Source organism: Erythrolamprus reginae, chromosome 5, assembly GCF_031021105.1.
Source record: "Erythrolamprus reginae isolate rEryReg1 chromosome 5, rEryReg1.hap1, whole genome shotgun sequence".
NCBI classification, from domain to species: Eukaryota; Metazoa; Chordata; class Lepidosauria; order Squamata; family Dipsadidae; genus Erythrolamprus; species Erythrolamprus reginae.
The window spans coordinates 115,531,147-115,557,026 of NC_091954.1; positions in this window are offsets into that span (position 1 = coordinate 115,531,147).

The window sequence follows — 25,880 nt, forward strand, 5'->3', positions numbered from 1 at the left end:
GGATGAGCACTAAAACAGAGTGTGCAAAAATTTCCATTTTTACCACCTGTGGAGAAGGATGAATTTTAAAGTATGTCTGCTAAAAGGAATTAAAAAAAAAAAAGATTTATCGGAATGTTTTAATTTTAGAAATGTTTTTAAAGAAAAGCTGACTGTTTTAAAATGGAAAAGGAAAAAAAAAATATTGTTCCCTTTCAGGTTAAAGCGTGTGAAAGAATACAGGGAATTTTGTTAATACAAATGGTGATAAAGATGATTTAAGTGCAAATAGAAATACGTATTATTTCAAGAGCAAGGAGGATAGAGCAGTAATGTTCTGTTCAAAGAGGAGAATGTATTTTGGTTTCGTTATTTGGAGACCACTTTTGGATTTTGTGCAACTGATGGGGGGGGAAAAGGAAATTTTGACTTTGGTTTTGCCGATTAGAAAGACACGTTGTTATAGAAACGGCTAATTATATGCTAACATGTAAAAGTTAAAAAATCGAGGTTTTAATGCTGCTCTCTTGTACTGTGTTAAAGAGAGTCGGAAGTCAACGCCATTTTTTCTTCCCACGTACATAATCTTCTCGTTCCCTCTTTCCTTTCTCTTCCCTTAATTTCCTATTTTCATTGTTCTTTGTGTCTGATATAGTGATAAACAGCGAAGGGCTCCACTTACCTTTTCCTGCTGGTACCAGGATCCTGAGGCTGGTGCACATGCGCCCAACATATATGTGCTTGCCCCTGTGCGAGACTTTGCTTCTGTGTATGCACCCGAAGCGAGATGCGCAGAAGCAAAAAAAGGGCAAAATTTGCTAAAAGCTCATCCGTACAAGCGTCCTCGTGCAAACTTTTGCTTCGAGCGCATGCACAGAAGTGAAATCTCACGCGGGGGCATGTGCGCACATGTCAGGCGCATATACATTTGTGCCGGCCCCTGGAACCCACTAAAAAGTCCCACCAGATCGCCGATCCCATTCGTACTGAGTGGGGCCCATTACTGGTGATAAAACAATAAAGTATTCTGAGAAGTATGATAGAAGAGAGGTAATACAAATGCACACACAATACACACAAACACACAAACACACATACACACACTCCTAGAAGAATGAAATATTTTGAGGATTTTTATTTTTTTTAAAGGCAGAATGTGCTATTTCCATACATGGCATTCTACCAGTTTGGATCGGTTCAGATGAACTAGTAGTGGCAATCTGTGGGTGAGCCTCTTCTTGATGTTAGGGCGTGCAGGGCTGCTAGAAGGCAGGAGTGGCTAAGCAAGACGAGGTCTCTGCATAAACAGATCTCTAGAACAATTGGCCACACCCTTAGGCTATTTAAGGCTTAGCCACGTGATGCTTCAGTGTGGAAGTCAACTTTCGTTATGTTGCAGATGTCTGCTCAGATTTCTCTCTTTGGATATTATTATTATTTCAATGATGAATTACGAACTGGTGAGTTGGACCCATTATCTCCAGGCTTCCTGAGAACTCAGAGAGAGTCCGTGAATGAGATCTGTGTGACCAAAAAAAATCTGCGGGTGGGCTCTCCTAACCCCTCCCTGCCCCTGTTCACCCGTTTAATCAATGCCAGGAGTTACACAACAAGTATTTGTTGTTTTCCACTTTCGGCGGCGCCGTCTTTCCACCTCAGGAGGCCTGAAAGCCAAGTGAGAAGTCAATCCAGATAGAAAAATGGAGAGGCGGGTGAGAATCCCTCCTAACTTACCAAGAGCAGTGGCACTAAATGAGAAATGCTATCTTGCTTTTACACGCCAGACCAACTGTTGGTAGAAGATGCATCTCTGCCGCGTAATTACTTAAGTTGTATTAACTCCGAGCCAAGGGGACCAGCCGGTCTGTCGGAGGCTCAAATGAGGCCTTACAAACCCTTTGATTTTTCCATTCTTCTTCCCGATTTCAAGTATTAAGGTCATCTTCACAATGGGTAGGTAGAATTAAGGTCAGAGTTCTGCAGGGAAGCAGAAATTGCATTTAAAAGGATGTTCAAATGTAATGTCTCTCAGCCTCGGCAGCCTCAAGATGGGTGGACTTCAACTCCCAGAATTCCCCAGCCAGCATGGCATTCATGCCTGAGGCGGGATTAGCAATCCCAGTCTCCTGATAATTGGCCCTAAGTCACTTGGCTAGCATTCATGCCTAAGGCGGGACTAGAACTCACCGTCTCCTGGAGATTGGCCCAAAGTTACCTAACTGGCATTGATGCCCAGGGTGAGACTAGAACTCCCTGTCTCTTGATGATTGACCCAAAGTCACCCAACCAGTGTTCATGCCTAAGGCAGGGCTAGAACTCACCATCACTAAATGATGTCGTTTGGCGGGACCCAGGGGAAGAGCCTTCTCTGTGGCGGCTCCGACCCTCTGGAATCAACTCCCTCCAGAGATTAGAACTGCCTCCACCCTCCTTGCCTTTTGTAAACTCCTTAAAACCCACCTCTATCATCAAGCGTGGGGGAACTGAAACATCTCCCCCTGCCTATGTAGTTTTTTTGTGTATGATATGGCTGTATGTATGATTTCATATATTGGGGTTTCTTGTTTTTTAGACTTTTTAAATGTATTATTGTTATTTTAGATTCTAACTATTAGATTTGTCATTATATATTGTTTTTTATAGAAACATAGAAACATAGAAGACCGACGGCAGAAAAAGACCTCATGGTCCATCTAGTCTGCCCTTATACTATTTCCTGTTTTTTATCTTACAATGGATCTATGTTTACCCCAGGCATGTTTCAATTCAGTTACTGTGGATTTATCTACCACGTCTGTTGGAAGTTTGTCCCAAGGATCTACTACTCTTTCAGTAAAAATAATATTTTCTCATGTTGCTTTTGATCTTTCCCCCAACTAACTTCAGATTGTGTCCCCTTGTTCTTGTGTTCACTTTCCTATTAAAAACACTTCCCTCCTGGACCTTATTTAACCCTTTAACATATTTAAATGTTTCGATCATATCCCCCCTTTTCCTTCTGTCCTCCAGACTATACAGATTGAGTTCATTAAGTCTTTTCTGATACGTTTTATGCTTAAGACCTTCCACCATTCTTGTAGCCCGTCTTTGGACCCGTTCAATTTTGTCAATATCTTTTTGTAGGTGAGGTCTCCAGAGCTGAACACAGTATTCCAAATGGGGTCTCACCAGCGCTCTATATAGCGGGGTCACAATCTCCCTCTTCCTGCTTGTTATACCTCTAGCTATGCAGCCAAGCATCCTACTTGCTTTCCCTACCGCCAGACTGCACTGTTCACCCATTTGGAGACTCTCAGAAATCACTCAGAGACTCCCTAAATCTTGTCCTGACTTCTGCTGCTTTGGAAAATAAGTTGACCCCCTCTTCTTTGTGGCGGCCCCTCAAATACTGCTATCACGTCCCTTTCTTTTGTCTGAACTGGCCAAACCCAAATCTTGCAACTATTCTTCATGCGTTTTAGTCTCCAGGCCTTTAATTCTCTGGTTTGCTCTTCTCTGCATTTTTTTCCCAAAGTCTCAACCTTTTCTAACATGGTAATCAAAACTGGATGCAGTATTTCCAGGTATGGTGTCACAAAGGTTTTACAAAGCGGTACTAATGTGCTTCATGTGAACTTAATTCTATGTTTGTACAACCCAGGATTGTGTTAGCTTTCTTGGCTGCTGTCGCATTTGGGATGGCTCATGTTTAAGGGATCATCCAATAGAACAGTGATGGCGAATCTATGGCACAGGTGCCACAAGTAGCACGCAGAGCCATATCTGCTGGCACGTGAACTGTTGCTCTAGCTTAGCTCCAACGTGCATGTGTGTGCTAGCCAGCTGATTTTTGGCTTGCACAGAAGCTCTTGGAGGGCGTTTTTGGCTTCCAGAGGGCCTCTGGGGGGATGGGGGAGGATGTTTTCACTCTCAGGCTCCAGGGAAGCCTTTGGAGCCTGGGGAGGGCGAAACACGAGCCTGCTGGGCCCACTAAAAGTTAGGGAACTGACTGTTTCCGGTCTCCAGAGGGCCTCCGGGGGGCTAGAGGAAGCTGTCTTTGCCGCCCCCAGGCATTGAATTTATTCATTCATTCATTCATTCATTCATTTATTTATTTATTTATTCATTCAATTATTTATTGATTGATTTGATTTGATTTGATTTGATTTGACTTGATTTGAATGCCGCCCCTCTCCATAGACTCAGGATATATGGGTGTGGGCACTCACACATGTACAATAGCGCGCACGCACGCTTTTTCGCCACCCGAGGGGAAAATTTTATTTATTTATTTATTGGATTTGTATGCCGCCCCTCTCCGTAGGCTCGGGGCGGCTAACAACAGTAATAAAAAACATCATATAAATCCAATACTAAAACAACTAAAAAACCCTTATTGTAAAACCAAACATCCCTACAAACAAACATAACATGCATAAATTGTAAAGGCCTAGGGGGAAAGAATATCTCAGTTCCCCCATGCCTGATGGCAGAGGTGGATTTTAAGGAGCTTACGAAAGGCAAGGAGGGTGGGGGCAATTCTAATCTCCGGGGGGAGTTGGTTCCAGAGGGCCGGGGCTGCCACAGAGAAGGCTTTTCCCCTGGGCCCCGCCAAACGACATTCTTTTGTTGACCGGACCCGGAGAAGGCCAACTCTGTGGGACCTAACCGGTCGCTGGGATTCATGCGGCAGAAAGTGGTCTCGTAGATACCCTGGTCTGGTGCCATGAAGGGCTTTATAGGTGATGACCAACACTTTGAATTGTGACCAGAAACTGATCAGCAACCAATGCAGACTGTGGAGTGTTGGTGTTACATGGGCATTTTTGGGAAAGCCCATGATATTATTATTATTATTATTATTATTATTATTATTATTATTATTATTAATTAGATTTGTATGCCGCCCCTCTCCGAAGACTCGGGGCGGCTAACAACAATATAAAAAGACAATGTAAACAAATCTAATATTAAAAACAATCTAAAAAACCGCAATTTAAAGAACCACTCATACATACAGCTGCATTCTGCACGATCTGAAGTTTCCGAACACTTTTCAAAGGTAGCCCCATGTAGAGAGCGTTACAATAGTCGAGCCTCGAGGTGATGAGGGCATGAGTGACTGTGAGCAGTGATGTTCACCATCACTGCCTAGAGCTTAATTAATTTGCCTTTTCCGCTGCTCTAACCAGGTTTTCTGCCCTCGCTCTCCATCCTCCAAAGTCTCTCCTTCGAGATCCGTGTAGGATTATTTAAACACACACATGCCAATCAAAACAGCACGGCAGTTATTGAGATGGACTATCTCTCAGGGTTCCAAATACAGTAGCATCGAAAATTACATCAGAGTCCGAGGCATAGCGTTCCTTAAAGTTCCAATTTATTAGCAGAGCCATGTTGGCACATCTGGGAAAAACCCGAATCTGGAGCCACAAGTAGTGGCGGATTGCTACTGGCATGGGCCAGTATAGCTCCGGAAGTGAAAATGGAACTGCGCGCACAGCTCTAGGTGACTGGCGGGTATGCGTCTGAGCGTGATTTTTGGCTTCTGTGCATGCGCAGAAGCAAAAAAAAAAAAAGCCCAAATCACGTTACTTCATGAGATTTTGCTTCCTGACCCGCCAGAGACCGGAGCTGCGCCTGGAGCGCACTGGTAGCAGTGGTAAGTAGGAAGCCCCACCAGACTTCAAGGGTTTCTCCACCCAGTTGAAAGTTCATTCCCTTGTTCCCACACACTCCAAGTTCATCACGTTGACCAGTCTCCTTCGTGTCAATGTGTCTGTTACTCCCATCAGCTTCCAGGCAGGTGTCGAACAAAGGATGACCTTGAGAACCAAGGAGGAATTTGTTATGGCTCCATCTCCTCATGCAACAGAGTCCCTCCCAAATTCCCACAGCCAGAATTCATTCTAAAGCATAAAGTGTAGCAGTCCAAAGTCTCCAATCTAAGATGGCTTCAGCCTGTCACTATCCTTGACTGAGATGCCGTCAAGCAAATTTCAGAGCCTGCCAGCCACGACTTCCTTAAGTGAGGTGGCAGTAGGGGTGAAATGGTACCAGTTTGACCCGGTTCATATTGGTAGCAGCAGTCACCGGTAGTTTGGAGAGCTGGTAGCAGTGGCAGTGTGAGGCTCTCCTGACCCACCCAGAATCACCATTTTCTTTCTTTTAACCCTCTGCACATGTGTAAAATCTCCTGCGCATGCACAGAGGGTGAAAAAGCATGCGCTTCCAAACTGTTAGGGAACGTTAATAGATTTCACTGCTGGGCTGCAGGATAAACACATTGGCAAGCTGTTAATTTATCACTAACTTCTGCACCGGCTTGACAGGCGGCCTCCCCTCAAGAAAAAGGCATAACCTGCAGTGGAGAGAGATCACAAGGGGGTTGATTGGTTTAACCGCCCCTGGAACCTTGACACACATTTAAGAAGGGCCCAAAAAATGGTGTTTGTCAGGAAAGTAGAGGCAGGTGTGTCTCCTCCATTCGTATTTCCTTGCTTTTTCCTTTTCAGCTTTCAATTATGATAAGCCGGTTTGTGCTCGCGATGTAGAGAAGATTTATTCCGGGCCTCAGACTATTGCCATCCTTTTGGGGCTGAGAACGGGAGCGTGAAATTGACCGGAAAAATAGAGACTGCCATGGACCAGAGGGTACAAAATTTGAAAGGAGGGACTTGATGTCTCTGAAAGCTACAGATAACGGTGCCAAATTTCAGGAAGCACATCTCAAACGTCTTCAAGGATGACGAGGGGGGGGGAGGGGGAGACAAGCAGTCCTTGAGTTACGACCACTTAGTTTGATGGTCCCTTTTGCTATGGATGATAGGTGAATCACTGCAGTTGTTAAGTGAAACATGTAGCTATTAAGCAAACCTGAAGAAAGAAAGAAAATAAAGAGAGAGAGAAAGAAAGAAGGAAGGAAGGAAAGGAAGGAAGGAAGGAAGGAAGGAAGGAAGGAAGATTTATTAGCATGGAAAAAAGAAAAAGGGAGGGAGGGAGTACGATAAAAAGAAAATATTTATTTAGCGTGTGGAAAAAAAGAGAGAAGGGGAAGAAAGAAAGAAAGAAAGAAAGAAAGAAGGAGAGAAAGAAAGGAAAGATGGGAGGGAGGGAGGGAGGAAAGCGAAAGAAAGAAAGAAAGAAAGAGAAAGGAAGGAAGGAAAGAAAGAAAGAAAAAGAAAAGAAAGAAGGAATTGCACATGATGATCGCATGAACCCATGACACTGCAACTATCATTAAATACACTGATTACCATGTGTCTAAATTTTGATCACATGACAATCATGTGTGTGTGCTACAACAGTCATAAGTGTGAAAATTAGTGCCTGGGGAATTCTGGTAGTTGAAGTCCACCTATCTTAAAGTCACCAAGGTTGAAAAAACAGTGAGATAAACCTTTCTTGGAACAAGGTAAAGATAATAAAATCTTGATGAAGCTTTAAATCCCAAAGGGTGAAGATATTACATAGTCGTTTTTTGCACATGTTTTTTAATGTCTTCTTTTAGCATTTTAATGGTAAGAGTGGGATTGCCCTTCAAGTGTCTAGTCCCCAAGGAGGAAGGCATTCTTCACACATCAGCAGAAAAGAGCTCCCGTCCATCCTATCCTTGCTGAACTAAGCGATATATAACGCAGCATAAGGAACATAAAGGTATATACAGTACTCCCCTTACTTCCTCAATATCAACCCCTGCTAATCTTAAATGCAGACTAATGAATTCAAGAAGCATCGTTAACAAAATACCTGAACTCCTTCTCTTGCTAAAAACTGCTAAATTTGACATATTTATCTGCAAAACATGGTTTAACGCATCCCTCACCGACTCCATTATCACAGTAAGAGACCATCACACTTACTGACCTGATTGTGAAACCCGTAGAGGAGATGGAGTTGCAATCTATAAGAAATAACTGAACCTAAAAAAGGTGCAAATTAAACACGAATTCGATTTTCCAGAAACTATCATCTGTGAACTGACTTTAAATATCACACTTCGCTCCCTGCTATGCACAGGTAGCGTATATGTGGTACATTGCTCAACAGTAGTCACTGTGAGAGGGATCTTGATGTCCTAGTGGACAATCATTTAAATAGGAGCCAGCCGTGTGCAGCAGCTGCCAAAAAAGCCAACACAGTTCTAGGCTGCATCAACAGAGGGAGAGAATGGAATCGAAGGAACTGTGCCGTACTTCGACGGCGTATCGGTCTCTGCCAGTTCAGAATCCGAATTATTGGCGAGGGTTAGAAGGGTCCTAACTAAGTTCCAGGAAATGGGTCTAAAGTTGAAGCTGCATAAGTGTGTGTTCGGTGTTCCCAGGGTGGAGTTCTTGGGGTTCACAGTAGATGCCAAAGGCATTCACCCAACCCCCAAGAAGACACGAGCCATTAGGGAGGCCCCTGTTCCACGGTCAAAGATCACATGAATTGTTAATACCACTTTATAAGGCCTTAGTAAGGTCATACTTGGAATACGGCATCCAGGTTTGGTCGCCACGATGCAAAAAGGATGTTGAGACTCTAGAAAAAGTGCAGAGAAGAGCAACAAAGAGGATGAGGGGCCTGGAGGCTAAAACATAGGAAGAACGGTTGCAGAATCTGGGCATGGCTGGTTTAATGAAAAGAAGGACCAGGAGAGACAGGATAGCAGCCTTCCAATATCTCAGGGGTTGCCCCAAAGAAGGAGTCAATCTATTCTCCAAAGCACCTGTAGGTAGAACAAGAAGCAATGGGTGGAAACTAAACAAAAGAGCGAAGCAACTTAGAACTAATGAGAAATTTCCTGACAGTTAGAACAATTAACCAGTGGAACGGCTTGCCTCCAGAAGTGGTGAATGCTCCAACACTGGAAGTTTTTAAGAAGATGTTGGATAACCATCTGTCTGAAACAATGTAGGGTCTCCTGAGTAAGCAGGGGGTTGGACTAGAAGACCTCCAAGGTCCCTTCCAACTCTGTTGTTATGACTATGATTATGATTAGTCCCCTAATTACGACATCTCACATCCGAACAAGCTAACCTCACTAGTAACGCGGGCAGCCTCCTACCCACCTCCTCTTATATTTCTTTTTTTTTTTAATGATCTTTATTGAGTTTTATTAAGAATAAGACAAAAACAAAGGGGAATCAATAGTACGTAGTGATTAACATTCAAATCACATAACATCATAGTCATATTGATATTATTTTTTAAAAAGAGGAAAAAAGAAAGAAAAGAGAAGAAGAAAAAAGAGTAGGCGATAGAAAAGGAGAGAATGAGAAAAAGAATAATAGAAAGGATAAAGGAGTAAAGGGAAGAGGGGGAGAATTGGAACGATAGAGATGGCTAGTATTGCAGTTAGTTACGACGTCTGTTTCAATGGTGTATTTGGGATATTATTTCCCATCTTAAAGAGTTTATCTCCTCTTATATTTCCTGGTGACCTAAACCTACCACATATAAACTGGACCCTAAACGAACGTACAACTGAACCCATACTTTTAACCCTTTACAATGCTATTACTAGTCCAGGGCTAGATCAACTAGTTACTGATCATACTAGACTCAAAAGTTGTCTTAATCTCATCTTCAACAGGTTTTTCAAACTTCGGGTTTGCCCGCCGGTCCAGTTTTTCACCGTCCCAGGCTTCACTGAGGCCTGTTCGCATGAACTGTGATGGGGGGAGATTGTGTGCATGCACAGGGGGTGTGCATGGGTGGGGGTCTGCATTGGTTGCCGATCAATTTCCGGTCACAATTCAAAGTGTTGGTTATGACCTATAAAGTCCTTCATGGCATCGGACCAGAATATCTCCGGGACCGCCTTCTGCCGCATGAATCCCAGCGACCAGTCAGATCCCACAGAGTTGGCCTTCTCCAGGTCCCGTCGACTAAGCAATGTCATTTGGCGGGACCCAGGAGAAGAGCCTTCTCTGTGGCGGCCCCGGCCCTCTGGAACCAGCTCCCCCCAGATATCAGAGTTGCCCCCACCCTCCTTGCCTTTCGCAAGCTCCTTAAAACCCACCTCTGTCGTCAGGCATGGGGGAATTGAGATATTCCCTTCCCCCTAGGCTTATAGAATTTATACATGGTATGTTTGTATGTATGAGTGGTTCTTTAAATTGGGGTTTTTAAGATTATTTTTAATATCAGATTTGTTTACATTGTCTTTTTATACTGTTGTTAGCCGCCCCGAGTCTTCAGAGAGGGGTGGCATACAAATCTAATAAATAAAATAAATAAATTGTTGTGAGCATATGCACGCATGCTAGCACACCAAACCAAAAAAGGTTCGACATCACTGGTACAGGGGGGGCTGAATTAGATCAGTGATGGCAAACCTTTTCTTCCTCGGGTGCCGAAAGAGCATGCCTGTGCACTGTTGCACATGCGCGAATGCCCACATCCATAATTCAATGCCTGGGGCGGGTAAAAACAGCTTCCACCACGCCTCGGAGGCCCTCTGGAGGCTGGAAATGGCTTGTTTCCCAAATTCTAGTGGGTCCAGTAGGCTCGTGTTTTGCCCTCCCCAGGCTCCAAAGGCTTCCCTGGAGGCTGTCTGGAAGCCAAAAACACCTTCCTAGAGCCTCTGTGCGAGCCAAAAGCCGGCACACACATGCACATTGGAGCTGAGCTCGGGCAACGGCTCATGTGCCAGCAGATAGGGGTTCATATACCACCTGTGGCACCCTTGCCATAGGTTCACCATCACTAAGAACATAAAAACTTAAGAAGAGCCCTGCTGAATCGGGCCAAAGCCCATCGAGTCCAGCATTCTGTGGCCCACCAATTGTCCATGGAGATCTTGAGCAGAAAAAGAAGGCAAAATCCTCCCTTTCCCTTGACCCCCAACAAATGGGACTCAAGGGAACCCTGCCTGCCTCAACCAACACTTGGACTTGGAGGCAGCACTTGGACATCCGTTTCAATAACCACCTATCATACACTTGGCATCCATTAATCTGTCTAATCCTGCCTTGAAGCTCTCCAGACTGACAGCTGTCACGACCTCTTCTGGAAGTGAATTCCATAAACCAACGACCCTCTAGGTGAAGAAGTATCTCCCTTTATTTGTCCTCACTTTCCTGCCTATGAGCTTTAGGGAGTGGCCCCTTGTCCTAGTATTGTGTGATGGAGAAAAGACCTTTTCTCTATCCACCTTTTCTATCCCATGCATGATTTTATACACTTCGATCAAGTCACCCCTGAAACGCTGCCTTTCAAGGCTGAAGAGACCGAGGCGTTGCAACCTGGTTTCATAAGGGAGGGGCTCCATTTCCTTGATCATTCTTGTTCCCCTTTTTTGCACCTTTTCCAGTTCCATTCTATCTTTCTTGAGGTGAGGTGACCAGAACTGTACACAGGACTCCAAGTGTGATCTCACCATCGATTTGTACAGAGGCAATAAAACACTTATTTTCGATTCCCTTCTTAATCATGCCAAGCATAGAATTTGCTTTTTTTTTTTACTACTGCTGCACACTGGGTTGTCTTCTTCATTGAGCTGTCCACCAAAACCCCAAGATCCTTTCTTGGGGTGTCTCAGAAAGCTTGGTCCCCAAAACGGCGGCAGGCAGCGGCGAGTGGGCACTTACCTGTTTGTCCAGTTCTGCGCAGGCGGTGGGGAGAGCCCAAAGCTTGATCACTGGACTAGATGATCTACAAGGTCCCTTCCAACTCTGTTATTCCATTCTATTACCTGCTGTGGGAGCAGAGGCAGAGCTAAATTAGTGCCTGAAATGTGAATTCACCCACGATGTGTCCATCTTAATGAAGGCCCATCAGCCACCTGTGTGTCATCAAGGTTGCCCCTTCAAGAAGGCAAGGTCCCGAGTTCACCCCCCACTCTTGTTGGCTGTCAATTCTGCTCCAGCGCCAGGGGCAATTAGAGGGAAGAGGAAGTTAGCAAAAGTTTCAGGGTCGAGAAGAAAGCAGAGGCGAGATCTTAATGACAGCCTGGAGCCGCTAAGGAGAAAAAGTAAATCTTCGTCGGGAGTTTATACACTCGCAGACCGAAGGAGCAGCTTTAGGTCAGTTTGCTCACTGCAAAACCACACAAGATGCATAATTAGCATACAGAGATGCGGTAATGAGCCGAAATTTATACACAGGGGCACAGATTAATAGAATTGGAAGGGACCTTAAAGGTCATCTAGTCCAACCCCCGGCCTAAGCAGGAGACCCTACATCATTTCTGACCAATGGCAGTCCAGTCTCTTCTTACAAGCTTCCAGTGATGAAGGTCCCACAACTTCTAGATAAATGGTCAAAGCAATGGAAACTGCAGTTTAATGTTTCCAAATGTAAAATAATGCACTTGGAGAAAAGGAATCCTCAATCTGAGTATTGCATTGGCAGTTCTGTGTTAGCAAAAACTTCAGAAGAGAAGGATTTAGGGGTAGTGATTTCTGACAGTCTCAAAATGGGTGAGCAGTGTGGTCGGGCAGTAGGAAAAGCAAGTAGGATGCTTGGCTGCATAGCTAGAGGTATAACAAGCAGGAAGAGGGAGATTGTGATCCCCTTATATAGAGCGCTGGTGAGACCACATTTGGAATACTGTGTTCAGTTCTGGGGACCTCACCTACAAAAAGATATTGACAAAATTGAACGGGTCCAAAGACGGGCTACAAGAATGGTGGAAGGTCTTAAGCATCAAACGTATCAGGAAAGACTTAATGAACTCAATCTGTATAGTCTGGAGGACAGAAGGAAAAGGGGGGACACGATCAAAACATTTAAATATGTTAAAGGGTTAAATAAGGTTCAAGACGGAAGTGTTTTTAATAGGAAAGTGAACACAAGAACAAGGGGGCACAATCTGAAGTTAGTTGGGGGAAAGATCAAAAGCAACATGAGAAAATATTATTTCACTGAAATAGTAGTAGATCCTTGGAACAAACTTCCAGCAGACATGGTTGGTAAATCCACAGTAACTGAATTTAAACATGCCTGGGATAAACATATATCCATCCTAAGATAAAATACAGAAAATAGTATAAGGGCAAACTAGATGGACCATGAGGTCTTTTTCTGCTGTCAGTCTTCTATGTTTCTATGTTTCTAAACTCTTCTATTGGTTGATTATTTTCATTGTCAGGAAATTTCTCTGATGAATCTCTCCTTGATCAGTTTCCATTTATTATTCCTTGTCTGGCCTTAAAACATTATTTTTTTGACCACCTATTCACTGTGAATATTCCTACTTGTTTTTGCAGGGCCCATTGTGTGTGTTTTTGCATTGTGTATGAGTCAGTTGTGTAGCTTTGGTCTTATTTTTGTGCCATTTGATGCTCATGTCCTAAGCATAGCCCATAAAATTATATGCTACAACGTCCTTCTGGTCAATGACCACTTCACCTTCAACCTCAACAAAACACGAGCACACAACAGCTTCAAACTGAATGTAAACTGCTCCAAACTGGACTGCAAAAAGTACGACTTTAGTAATTGAGTGGTTGAAGCTTGGAACTCACTACCAAACTCTGTAGTGTCATCGGCGAACCCCCAAAATTTTACCCTTAGACTGTCCACTGATGACCTCTCCAGATTCCTAAGAGGTCAGTAAGGGGCGTGCATAAGGGCACCAACATGCCTCCTGTCTCCTGTCCTATTGTCTCTTTATGTCTTACTATCATCATGAACATTACTATCTAATGTTCTTCTAATCTTTTATTCATGTATATTAATATGACTATTTCTTCACATTCCTACATTATGTACTTGACAAAACAAACAAACAAACATACATACATACATATATGTATGTCCATGTTTTTTTTGCTGAATTTGAAAAGGGAGACTAGGATAGATCTATTTTAGCCTTATTTTGGCCTCATCAGTTAGCCATACCCCCACTGGGACTTGAACCTGCAACCTTTGCCTTGTAAGGCAGAGAATTAACCTTTAGGCTACAGTATCCAATCCCTTCAGCTCTGCACCAGGGAAGGGTTACATATTTTTGTGTCGAATCACCCTGGTGTATTGAAGGAACATCACAGCTCCTTTTTTGCCTCCCAGCCCAACCCCGGGCCATTTCCAAGGCAGTTAATTTTATTGATAGCCGACAATTCTATCTGTATGTGTCACATGTTTTTTTTTGCTGAATTTGAAAATTAAGGGAGACTAGGATAGATTTATTTTGGCCTCATCAATCAACATTTATTTGCCTAATTAACATATATATATACACATACATATACTGTATGTGTGTGTGTGTGTTTTTGTAGATTTTCATGGATACAGGTATGAAGGTCTTGGCATATTTGGGTTTCTTCCCATGTAGGATTTAGAGATTTCTGGCGACGTTTCGACGAGGTCCCACTCATCATCTTCAGGCTGGTGCTTCTGTCCTTGTTCGCCCTAGAACAAGAACAGAAGCACCAGCCTGAAGATGACTAGTGGGACCTCGTCGAAACGTCTGCCTAATTAACTATAAAAAAAGCTCAGAAATCAAACTCAACAGAAATTGTGTTGCAAATTGTTCCCCATTGCTGTAGAGCAGTGTTTCCCAACCGGTCAGGTTGTGCCGCAAAGCTCCTAGGGAAGCTCCAGCTGGGCGGGGCGCTGCCGGTGTCGGTGCCTCCGACCTGGAGCTCCCACTCGCAGCTGTCCCCCGGCTACTGCCCGATGCCGCTGTTTCCGGCGCTCTCCTGCTGGGCCCCAAAGAAGGAAGGCGGGAAAAAGGAGGTGTGAAGAATGAAGCGTCGGCGGCAAGTGTCCTTTGGGGCCCGGCGGGAGGGCACTGGCGGTGGGAGCGGGAGGGTACCGGCTGCAGCAGCCCCAGGCAGTCGCGGGGAGATGGCGGCGGCGAGAGGGAGCTCCAGGGTGGAGGCACCGACGGTGGCGGTTGGACGTGCTGCTGGAGACGTACATGCTGGCGCTGCGGGGCTGGCACTGGCTCGCTGACTGGGCCAGAGGTGCCAGCCCCACGCCCATGCCCAGCGGAGCGCCAGCATATACGGCGTCCAGCAGCACGTCCAGCTGCCGCCGTCAGGGCTCCCCGCTCGCAGTCAGCTGCTCTGCCGCCACCCTTGGCTACTGCCTGATGCCGCTGTTGTCGGCGTGGTAGAAAGAGAGAGAGAGACAGAGAGAGAGAGGAAAAAAGAGACATAGCGAGAGAGAGAGAGAAAGAAAGAAAGAGAGATAGCAAGAGAGACAGAGAAAGAGAGAGAATGAAAGAGAGATAGCAAGAGAGGCAGAGAGAGCAAGGGAGAGAGAAAGACAGAGGGAGGGGAGAGCGAAAGAGAGGAAGAAAGAAAGAGGGATATAGAGAAAGAAGGGAGGGAAGGAGGAGAGAGAAAGAGGGAGGGAGAAAGAGAGACATAGCAAGAGGCAGAGAGAGAGAAAGAAAGAGAGACATAGCAAGAGGCAGAGAGAGAGAAAGAAAGATAGCAAGAGAGACAGAGAAAGAGAGAGAATGAAAGAGAGATAGCAAGAGAGGCAGAGAAAGAGAAAGAATGAAAGAGAGATAGCAAGAGAGGCAGAGAGAGCAAGGGAGAGAGAAAAACAGAGGGAGGGAAGGAGGGAGAGCGAAAGAGCAAAAAAGAGAGGAAGAAAGAAAGAGGGATGGAGAGAGAGAAAGAAGGGAAGGAAGGAGGAGAGAGAAAGAGGGAGAAAGAGAACGAAATGGAGGAAGAGATAATTTTTTTTGTCCAAACTTCCCCCCCCCCCCCCCCGGTTCTGTGTTCCCCAGGATTTTGAAAATATGAATAATGTGCCGCGGCTCAAAAAAGGTTGGGAAACACTGCTGTAGAGGATCTTTGTGGAGATTTGAGCAGCTGTTGGCCTTGGATCTTGAAAAAGCAAAACAAAATTGTCCTCCTATCTGTTGTGAACTCGGAGTGAACTTCTATTTACTTGAAAATTGGAAGAAAAAAAGCTGAAAGGAAACGAATAATATAAAGACTACATACTGGTGAAGGGTAGCTTTGGCAATATGGCATTAGTAGCTGAGGATATTACGGTGTTTATTAAGGACTACTTTGCAGACTTACAAATGAAGAAAAAAATGGGAAAAGATGTTGAGAAAGCTTTTGAGTGCAGCAAATAATACAAGAAAATAGAGAGGGCAAAAAGAGGAGCAGGTGGAAGAGGAGTTGGGAAATGATAAAGATACAAGGGAAAAAGACTTTGAAGATGATTACTCTGAGCAATATGATTTTACTGAATATTATGATTATTACACTGGGATTTAAACTGGGGGAAAAAGAATAATGTGAGGATACGTGTATTGGGATAGACAAAGAAAGAGGAGGAAGGGATTAAGGAGATTTGAATGGGAATTTAGGTGATTATTATGCATAAATAAATAAATAAATAAATAAATAAATAAATAAATAATTATGCTTAAATAAATAAAATTTAAATCTGAAAGGCTTTAAAAACATGGCTTTGCCGGCCATTAGCAATGAATGATGGATGATTTTTTAAAAATGGGGTTTAAAATTTTTGCATTTTGTTTTATTGTTGTTCGCTACCCTGAGTACGTCTGGTGATAGGCGGCCAATAAATCAAAGTAAATAAATAATAAATCAAAGTAAATAAATAATAAATCAAAGTAAATAAAGAAAAAAGAAAAAAGAGATAGGGGGAGAAGCTGGGGGTACAAGGTTATAAGAAAAAAAAGAAGGGGAAGTTAAGATTAAGAAGATGGAATCTTAAAGAAAATGGTTGATTGGCATTTGATTATTTGACTATTATTTGATCCCTATCTGTTGTGGTTCAGTCTGGGACCCCTCCGGGAATGGCTGACCTTCTGTCGGTTTCCAGCTCAGAGGGAGAGGCTGAGGAACAGGAGGTGCAGACTGACGAGGAAGAGGAATCCCAGGCTGAAGAAGAAGGACAGCCAGAGTCCCACCAGGGGGAGCTCTCCCCAGCAAGCAGCCTGGATTCCTTAGGGGAAAATGCTCAAGACATCATAGATATGCGACAAAGGAGAGCTAATCAGAGACGGACTCAATTGGCTAAGTATTTCCAGCATTAGAGGTCACAGCTGGGTTTGGGTGTGGTGCTCTTGGGAAAGGATAAAAGGCGGACCCACCCTTCCTGGCTTGTGGAGTTTTATCTTGGAGATTCGTGAGACCTGTCTGTGAACTTTGGTGGCTTACAATCCTGGTTTGTGCCTTGGACTATTGAAACCTTGGGGGGGGGTGCCAGCAAGAAGCTTGTGGTATTGACTGGACATCAGGACCCTGCTGTAACGTATTATAGCCTGTTTGTTGTGAAGACAGGTTTTCCTTTGTGCTTATTTTTTCCAGCTATAAAATACTTTTGGCTTTTACCAGAGTGTCTGGCTGTTTTTTCAGTTGGTGTTGAGGTCTGGGAAAACCCAGACAGAACACCTATCTAATTATTTTTTTCTTTATTTATTATTAAATACATATTTTATTTTATTTTAATTTTATTTATTTTGTCCAATACACAATACATATTGAAGAGAATAGACATGCAGTATTATATATAAAGAGAAGATATAAAAATAGAGGAGAAGATATATGAAGGAAGAAAATATATATGATATATGAAATAAAGGAAAGACAATTGGACAGGGGACGAAAGGCACACTTGTGCACTTATGTATGCCCCTTACTGACCTCTTAGGAAACTGGAGAGGTCAATCATGGATAGTCTAAGGGAGAAATGTTGGGGGTTAGGGGTTGACACTACTGAGTCCGGTAATGAGTTCCATGCTTCGACAGCTCGATTGCTAAAGTCATATTTTTTACAGTCAAGCTTGGAGCGATTAATATTAAGTTTGAATTTGTTGCATGCTCTTGTGTTGTTGCGGTTGAAGCTGAAGTAGTCATTGACAGGCAGGACGTTGCAGCATATGATTTTGTGGGCAATACTTAGATCGTGTTTTAGGCGTCGTAGTTCTACGCTTTCTAGACCTAGGATTGATAGTCTGCTTTCATAGGGTATTCTGTTTCGAGTGGAGGAGTGAAGGGCTCTTCTGGTGAAATATCTTTGGACATTTTCAAGGGTGTTGACGTCCGAGATGTGGTATGGGTTCCAGACAGATGAACAGTATTCAAGGATGGGTCTGGCAAAAGTTTGAATATATTGAATCTTAATAATTAATATTTTTGATCTGATGGGCTAAACTTAAAATTCTCAAATACATACAGTGATCCCTCGAGTATCGCGAGGGTTCCGTTCCAAGACCCCTCGCGATAATCGATTTTTCGCGATGTAGGGTTGCGGAAGTAAAAACACCATCTGCGCATGCGCGCCCTTTTTTTTCATGGCCGCACATGCGCAGATGGTGGAGTTTGCGTGGGCGGCGGGCGGCACCCAGGGAAGGTTCCTTCGGCCGCCCAGCAGCTGATCTGCTCCGCAGCGCGGCAGCAGCGAGGAGCCGAAGATGGGGCTTCCCCGTTGCCCAGGCAAAGGGGAAACCCCATCTTCGGCTCCTCGCTGCTGCCGTGCTGCGGAGCAGATCAGCTGTTGGGCGGCCGAAGGAACCTTCCCTGGGTCTTCCCGCCGCCCAGGCAAAGGGGAAACCCCAAGATCGCTTGCCGCTTGCCACTTGCCCGTCACCCGCCCGCCCGGCCGCTCGCTTGCCGTTTGCCGCTTGCCCGTTCACCCGCCCGCCCGGCTGCTCGCTTGCCGCTTGCCGCTTGCCCATTCACCCGCCCGCCCGGCTGCTCACTTGCCGCTTGCCCGTTCACCTGCCCGCCCGGCTGTTCGCTTGCCGCTTGCCCGTCACCCGCCCGCCCGGCTGCTTGCTTGCCGCTCGAGAGCAAGAGGGGGAGAGATAGAGAAAGAGAGAGAAGGAAAGAAAGAGATGAGAGAGGGAGGAAGAGAGTGTGAGAGAGGAAGAAGCAAGATAGAGAAAGAGAGAGAGAAAGAAAGATGAGAAAGGAAAGGAGTGACGTCATCGGGTGGAAAAATCGCGATATAACGTTTCGCGAAGATTGAGATCGCGAAAATCGAGGGATCACTGTATTGGTATTTCTAGAGAGAAAGATTTATAATTAGCAATAGCTGAAATGAGTTAATTTTAGGACATTTGGAACTTTGAATGATTAATGTTTATTTGGAAATAGTTGTTGATGATGGTAATTAATATTGTTAAATGAATACGTTTTTCCTTTAAGTACTTAAATCTACCTATGTTCCGGTAGTAATTTTAGGGATGTGCATGGGCATCCCTGACACAAGCAAAAATATCAGTGAAAATCGCCAACATCTTGCCCGTGCATGCACCCTCACACGAGATCTCACTTGTTGCGCATGCGCAGAAGTGAAATCTCACTCCACACCCACCGGATGTGCGCCCAACCGCAAGGCCTCAGAGGGCGCACCAGTAGCGCCGAAGACAGCCGCCCTTCGCTGCCCTGGGTCCACCATAGATGATAATCCCAGCGGCCGATAAGGTCCCACAGAGTTGGCCTTCTCCGGGTCCCGTCGACCAAACAAAGGGCTACAAGAATGGTGGAAGGTCTGAAGTATAAAACGTATCAGGAAAGACTTAATGAACTCAATCTGTATAGTCTGGAAGACAGAAGGAAAAGGGGGGACATGATCGAAACATTTAAATATGTTAAAGGGTTAAATAGGGTTCAGGAGGGAAGTGTTTTTAACAGGAAAGTGAACACAAGAACAAGGGGACAGAATCTGAAGTTAGTTGGGGGAAAGATCAAAGGCAACATGAGAAAGTATTATTTTACTGAAAGAGTAGTAGATCCTTGGAACAAACTTCCAGCAGACGTGGTTGGTAAATCCACAGTAACCGAATTGAAACATGCCTGGGATAAACATATATCCATTGTAAGATAAAATACAGGAAATAGTAAAAGGGCAGACTAGATGGACCATGGGGTCTTTTTCTGCCGTCAGTCTTCTATGTTTCTATGTTTCTATGTCGTTTGGTGGGCCCCAGGGGAAGAGCCTTCTCTGTGGCGGCCCCGGCCCTCTGGAATCAACTCCCCCCAGAGATTAGAACAGCCCCCACCCTCCTTGCCTTTCGCAAATTACTCAAGACCCACCTTTATCGCCAAGCATGGGGGAGTTAAGATATTCTTTCCCCCTAGGCCAGCGGTCCCCAAACTACGGCCCGTGGGCCACATGCGGCCCACTGAGGCAATTTATCCGGCCCGCCAGTGAGTGACAAGAGCACAGGGAAAAGAGAGGGAGGGAAGGAGAAGTGGAGAGGAATGAAGGAGGGAAGGAAGGAAAGAAGGAAGGAAGGAAGGAAGGAGAAATGGAGGAACAAGGAAGAAAGGAAGGAAGGAAGGAAGAATGAAATGAATGGAGGGACAGAGGAAGGAAGGACTGTTTTGGGAGGGATTAATTTTTTAAATTTTTTCTCTCAACATACATTCAAACAACACAGTGTACCATCTAATTTTCCATGAATAAAATGCGGTATTTTGTTAGTAACTAATATCAATCATTCAAAAAGTTGCAAAAGGTTTTTTTTCTAATTTTGTCATCCAGTTACATTCATTTTCTTTTAATTAAATTCCCTCCTTAATGTTCCTTCAAAAAGTGCAACGCCAATTATATTTCTAACTTATTAACCATTATGCCAAAGTGCTTCCTTCTTTCTTTATACATTTTTCATAAGCCAAGAAAACCTTGTATAGCCAATAAGATGTTAACAAAAGAAAATTAAAAACAAAACATAAACATATATGAATTTCAGATCTTCTCCCCCCTCTAAATAGTACGATCCCATTTTGATTTTTACTTTAAAACAAGGTATGTGCAGTGTGCATAGGGATTTGTTCATAGGTTTTTTTAATAGTCCGGCCCTCCAACAGTCTGAGGGACAGTGATCTGGCCCCCTGTGTAAAAGGTTTGGGGACCCCTGCCCTAGGCCATTACAAGTTATGCATGGTATGTTTGTGTGTATGTTTGGTTTTACTATAAGGGTTTTTAGTTGTTTTATTAATTGGATTGTTACATGCTGGTTTTTTTATCATTGTTGTTAGCCGCCCTGAGTCTGCGGAGAGGGGCAGCATACAAATCCAATAAATAATAATAATAATAATAATAATAATAATAACAACAACAACAACAACAGCAACAACAACAACAACAACAACAACAACATTTATAGGTGCCCTGCTTATTCCCACAGCTCCAACATTGTGCTGAACAATTTGGATACATTTTGCGCAATATTATATTATATTATATATTATATTATATCAGCGTTTCCCAACCGGTGTGCCGCGAGACATGGCCAGGTGTGCCGCCAAGCTTCAGCTGGGCGGGGCGCTGCCGGTACTTCCGTCCTGGGGCTCCCGCTCGCAGCTGTCTCCTGCTCGATGCCGCGGTTTTCGGCGCTCTCCTGCTGGGCCCCAAAGAAGGAAGGCAGGAAGAAGGAGAGCTCCATTCTTCGCACCTTTTTCCCGCCTTCTTTCTTTGGGGCCCAGCAGGAGAGCGCCGAAAACCGCGGCATCGAGCAGGAGGCGGGGGACAGCTGCGAGCGGGAGCCCCAGGACGGAAGTACCGGCAGCGCCCCGCCCAGCTGGAGCTCCTCTTTCGTCGACGGCAAGTGTCCGATGGGAGCGGGGGGGTGGGGGTGGCCGCAGCGGCCGCAGGCAGTCGGGGGAGATGGCGGCGACGAGAGGGATCGCTCGCTCTCTCTCTCTCAGCTGACTGCAAGTGGGAGCCCTGACGGTGGCGGTTGGACGTTCTGCTGGACGTCATACATGCTGGCGCTGCGTGCCTGGCATATACGGTGTCCAGCACCACGTCCAGCTGCCGCCGTCAGGGCTCCCGCTTGCAGTCAGCTGAGAGAGAGAGAGAAAGAGAGACATATAAGAGGCAGAGAGAGAGAGAAAGAGAGACATAGCAAGAGAGGCAGAGAAAGAGAGACAGAGCAAGAAAGAGAGACAGCAAGAGAGGCAGAGAAAGAGAGATAGAGAAAGAGAGAGAGAGAGACATAGCAAGAGAGGCAGAGAGAGAGAAAAAGAAAGAGAGACATAGCAAGAGAAAAAGAGAGACTTAGCAAGAGAGGCACAGAGAGAGAGAGAAAGAGAAAGAAAGAGAGACATAGCAAGGGAGACAGAGAGAGAAAGAGAGATAGCAAGAGAGGCAAAGAGAAAGAAAGAGACATATAGCAAGACAGTGAAAGAGAGAGAGAGAGCAAGAGAGAGAGAAAAAAGCAAGAAAGAGATAGCAAGAGAGACAGAGAGAGAGAGCAAGGGAGAGAGAAAGACATAGAGGAAGGGAAGGAGGGAGAGAGAAAGAGAGCAAAAAAGAGAGGAAGAAAGAAAGAAAGAGGGATGGAGAGAGAGAATGAAGGGAAGGAAGGAAAAGAGAGAAAGAGGGAGAAATAGAGCGAAAGGGAGGAAGAGAGAGGGGTTTTTTGTCCAAACTTTTCTTTAGCCCGCCCCCCCCCTTTCAGTGTTCCCCAGGATTTTGAAAATACGAATAATGTGCCGCGGCTCAAAAAAGGTTGGGAAACACTGTATTATATCTTCAATATCATTTTAAATTTTAAATCCAACGGAAAACAGAAATTAAAATCTATCCAGAGAGGTATAATTGAAAAGCAGGAAAAAAACATCTAATTCCCCACACTCACCACCGACGAAGCGAAAACGACAACCGTCAAAATGTTATCGTTGTCTTGCCAATTAGTTTAAAATCGCTAAAGGAATTAATGCAAATCTGCCTCTTAAAAATATATATACAGCAATCATGGATTTTTACATTTTTACAACATTTATTTCCTCTCTGTAGACTGCTGGATATTTTCAGCTATCTAGCAATGCCAGATCATTTGAAACACTTTTTTATCTATTAATAAAGATACTGCACGCCACCGGAAAAAAATTATCCTGGATATTTTAGAGAATTCGAATCCTAAACAAAACCACATCGTTTGAGTGCTCCATAGAAAATCTGGTCACAAGGAGTTCCTCAACTTACAACATCGATTCCGTGCCTATTCAAAGCCACAACATTATTATTATTATTATTATTATTATTATTATTATTATTATTAATTGGATTTGTATGCCGCCCCTCTCCGCAGACTCGGGGCGGCTAACAACAGTGGTAAAACAACATGAACAATCCAATTAATAAAAACAACTTAAAAGCCCTTATTATAAAAAACCAAACATACACACAAACATACCATGCATAACATCCTGGAAGAAAATTGATTTATGACCATTTTTCACACTTACGACCATTGTAGCATCTTAAGGATCACCTGATTTACATTCAAATGAGCATACTACCAGTTTGTCCCGGTTCGGGCGAATTGGTAGTGGCCTCAGCAGGAGGCTCCACCCACCCGCCCAGATGTCTCTGCGCCAGTGATGGCGTACTATGGAGACAGTCAGGTAGGCAGAACCGGTAGAAAAAAATTGATTTTTTAAAACTTTTTTTCCCTTCTGGGCTCTGGGCATGTTTTTCCTATCCCAGTAAATGAGGTCGAATATGTTTAATTTGAGAAGAGCTGTGCGTGTGTGTGTGTACATACACATATGGTTTATATAGTAGATAATGTATAATTATCTGTATGGTCTGTATTCAGTTCTGGTCACCACACTTCAAAAGAGACATTGAAACTCTGGAGAAGGTGCAAAAAAGAGCAACCAAGATGATTTAAGGGACTGGAAACCAAGACTTACGAAGGGAGACTGAGGGAACTGGGCATGGATAGCCTAGAGAAAAGGAGGGCCAGAGCGGACATGATAGCAGTCTACAAGTATACGAGGGGATGTCACAGAGAGGAGGGGGTCACTTTATTCTTCAGGGCACCAGAGGGCCGGACGAGGAACAACGGCTGGAAGCTGACCAAGGATAGATTCAACATGGAGATAAGGAGGAACTTCCTGATGGTCAGAGCGATCAACCAATGGAACAACCTACCAGCGGACGTTGTGAACTCCAACACTCTGGACATTTTTAAGAGAAGATTGAACTGCCACTTGACTGGTGTGCTATAGGGTTCTTGCTTGGGCAGGGGGTTGAACTCGATGGCCTTCATGGTCCCTTTCAACTCTAACAATAAATAAATAAATAAATATTTTTGTGTGTCTGTGTGTAATATATATGTACACATACGGCATTTATACATAGAGTATATTTTGGATGTTCAGTCATAGTCAATAGATACGGAAATTGTATCTCTTTGAGGCAAGGAGAGGCCAGGCACCCTATCCCAAACCCTTGACGTGAGTGACAGCCAAGTTGGCCACCTTTAAGTCAGTCACATGACCTTTAAGCCTCTTAAGCCACATGAGCTCTAAGCCCCTCTCTACATGGGGCTGCCTTTGAAAAGTATTCGGAAACTTCAAATCGTCCAAAATGCAGCCGCACAAGCGGTGTTGGGCCTTCCAAGGCATGCCCATATTTCGTCATCACTCCGCGGACTGCATTGGCTGCCAATCAGTTTCCGGACACAATTCAAAGTGTTGGTTATGACCTATTAAGCCCGACATGACATAGGATCAGATTATCTCCGAGACTGCCTTCTGCCACACAAATCCCAGCGCCTGGTGAAGTCCCACAGAGTTGGCCTTCTCAGGGTCCCATCAACCAAACAATGTCAGCTGGTGGGGCCTAGGGGAAGAGCCTTCTCTGTGGGGGGCCCGGCCCTCTGGAACCAGCTCCGCCCAGAGATTCGCACCGCCCCCACCCTCCTTGCTTTCCGAAAAGGTTTGAAGACTCATCTTTGCCGCCAGGCCTGGGGTCATTAGATCTTTCCCCCCTGACCAACGAATGTATTTAGAATAAATTGTTGATTGAGTGAATGTTAACTGAATCTTTTAATTTTTAGGATGTTTTTTTAAGTTTTTAAATTATTATTAATTGGATCAAATTGTTTTATTGTCTATTCCTTGTTTGTTGTGAGCCGCCCCGTGTCCACGGAGAGGAGCGGCATACAAATCCAATTAATAAATTAAAAAGATAAGCCAACTCCGGTCACATGATCATCAAGCCACTCCCACCTGGTCACATGGCCAGCAAGCCACACCCACAAAATAAGCTATACCCACAGTGTGGTAGTAAAATTTTTTACAGCCCTTCACTCCTCTCGGCCCAATAGTGAACCGGTAGTGATGGGATTTGAAACCCACTCCTGATTCAGATCCTTATGAACTGAGTCACATTTATGACGGTCGAAGCGTCTCGGCGTCACGCAATCCCTTTTTGCGACGTTCTGACAGGCAATGTCCATGGGGAAGCCAGAGTCACTTAACGGCCATGTTATTAATGCAATAACTTTTTAATTAATTAGATTTGTTGTTGTGTTGTTTTTGGTATTCTGTGAGCCGCCGCGAGTCTTTGGAGAAGGGCGGCATACAAATCTAAATAATAATAATAATAATCATCATCATCATCATCATCACTCAAAAAGGAGACAGAAGGACTAATACTGGCGGCACAAGAACAGGCCATTAGAACAAATGCTGTCAAAGCCAGAAAAATCAACAGACTATCCAAAGTGCAGACTCTGTAAAGAAACAGATGAAACAATCGATCACATACTCAGCTGCTGCAAAAAGATCGCACAGACTGACTACAAGCATAGACAGGATGCTGTGGCACAGATGATCCACTGGAACTTGTGCCGGAACTACCATTTACCAGTGGCAAAGAACTGGTGGGATCATAAGCCCGAAAAAGTGGTCGAAAATGAGCAAGCAAAACTACTGTGGGACTTCCGACTTCCGACTGACCGAATTCTGAAGCATAACACACCAGACATCCTGATTGTGGAGAAAAAGAAAGTAGGGATCATCGATATTGCAATCCCAGGAGACAGCAGAATTGAGGAGAAGCAGCTAGAGAAATTAGTGAAATACGAAGATCTAAAAATCGAGCTGCAACGACTCTGGCATAAGCCAGTGAAAGTGGTCCCAGTGGGCCAAAGGATCTCAGCGGACATTTGAAAACCATCGGAATTAACAAAATCTCCATCTGTTAATTCCAAAAGGCCGCTTTACTGGGATCGGCAAACATAA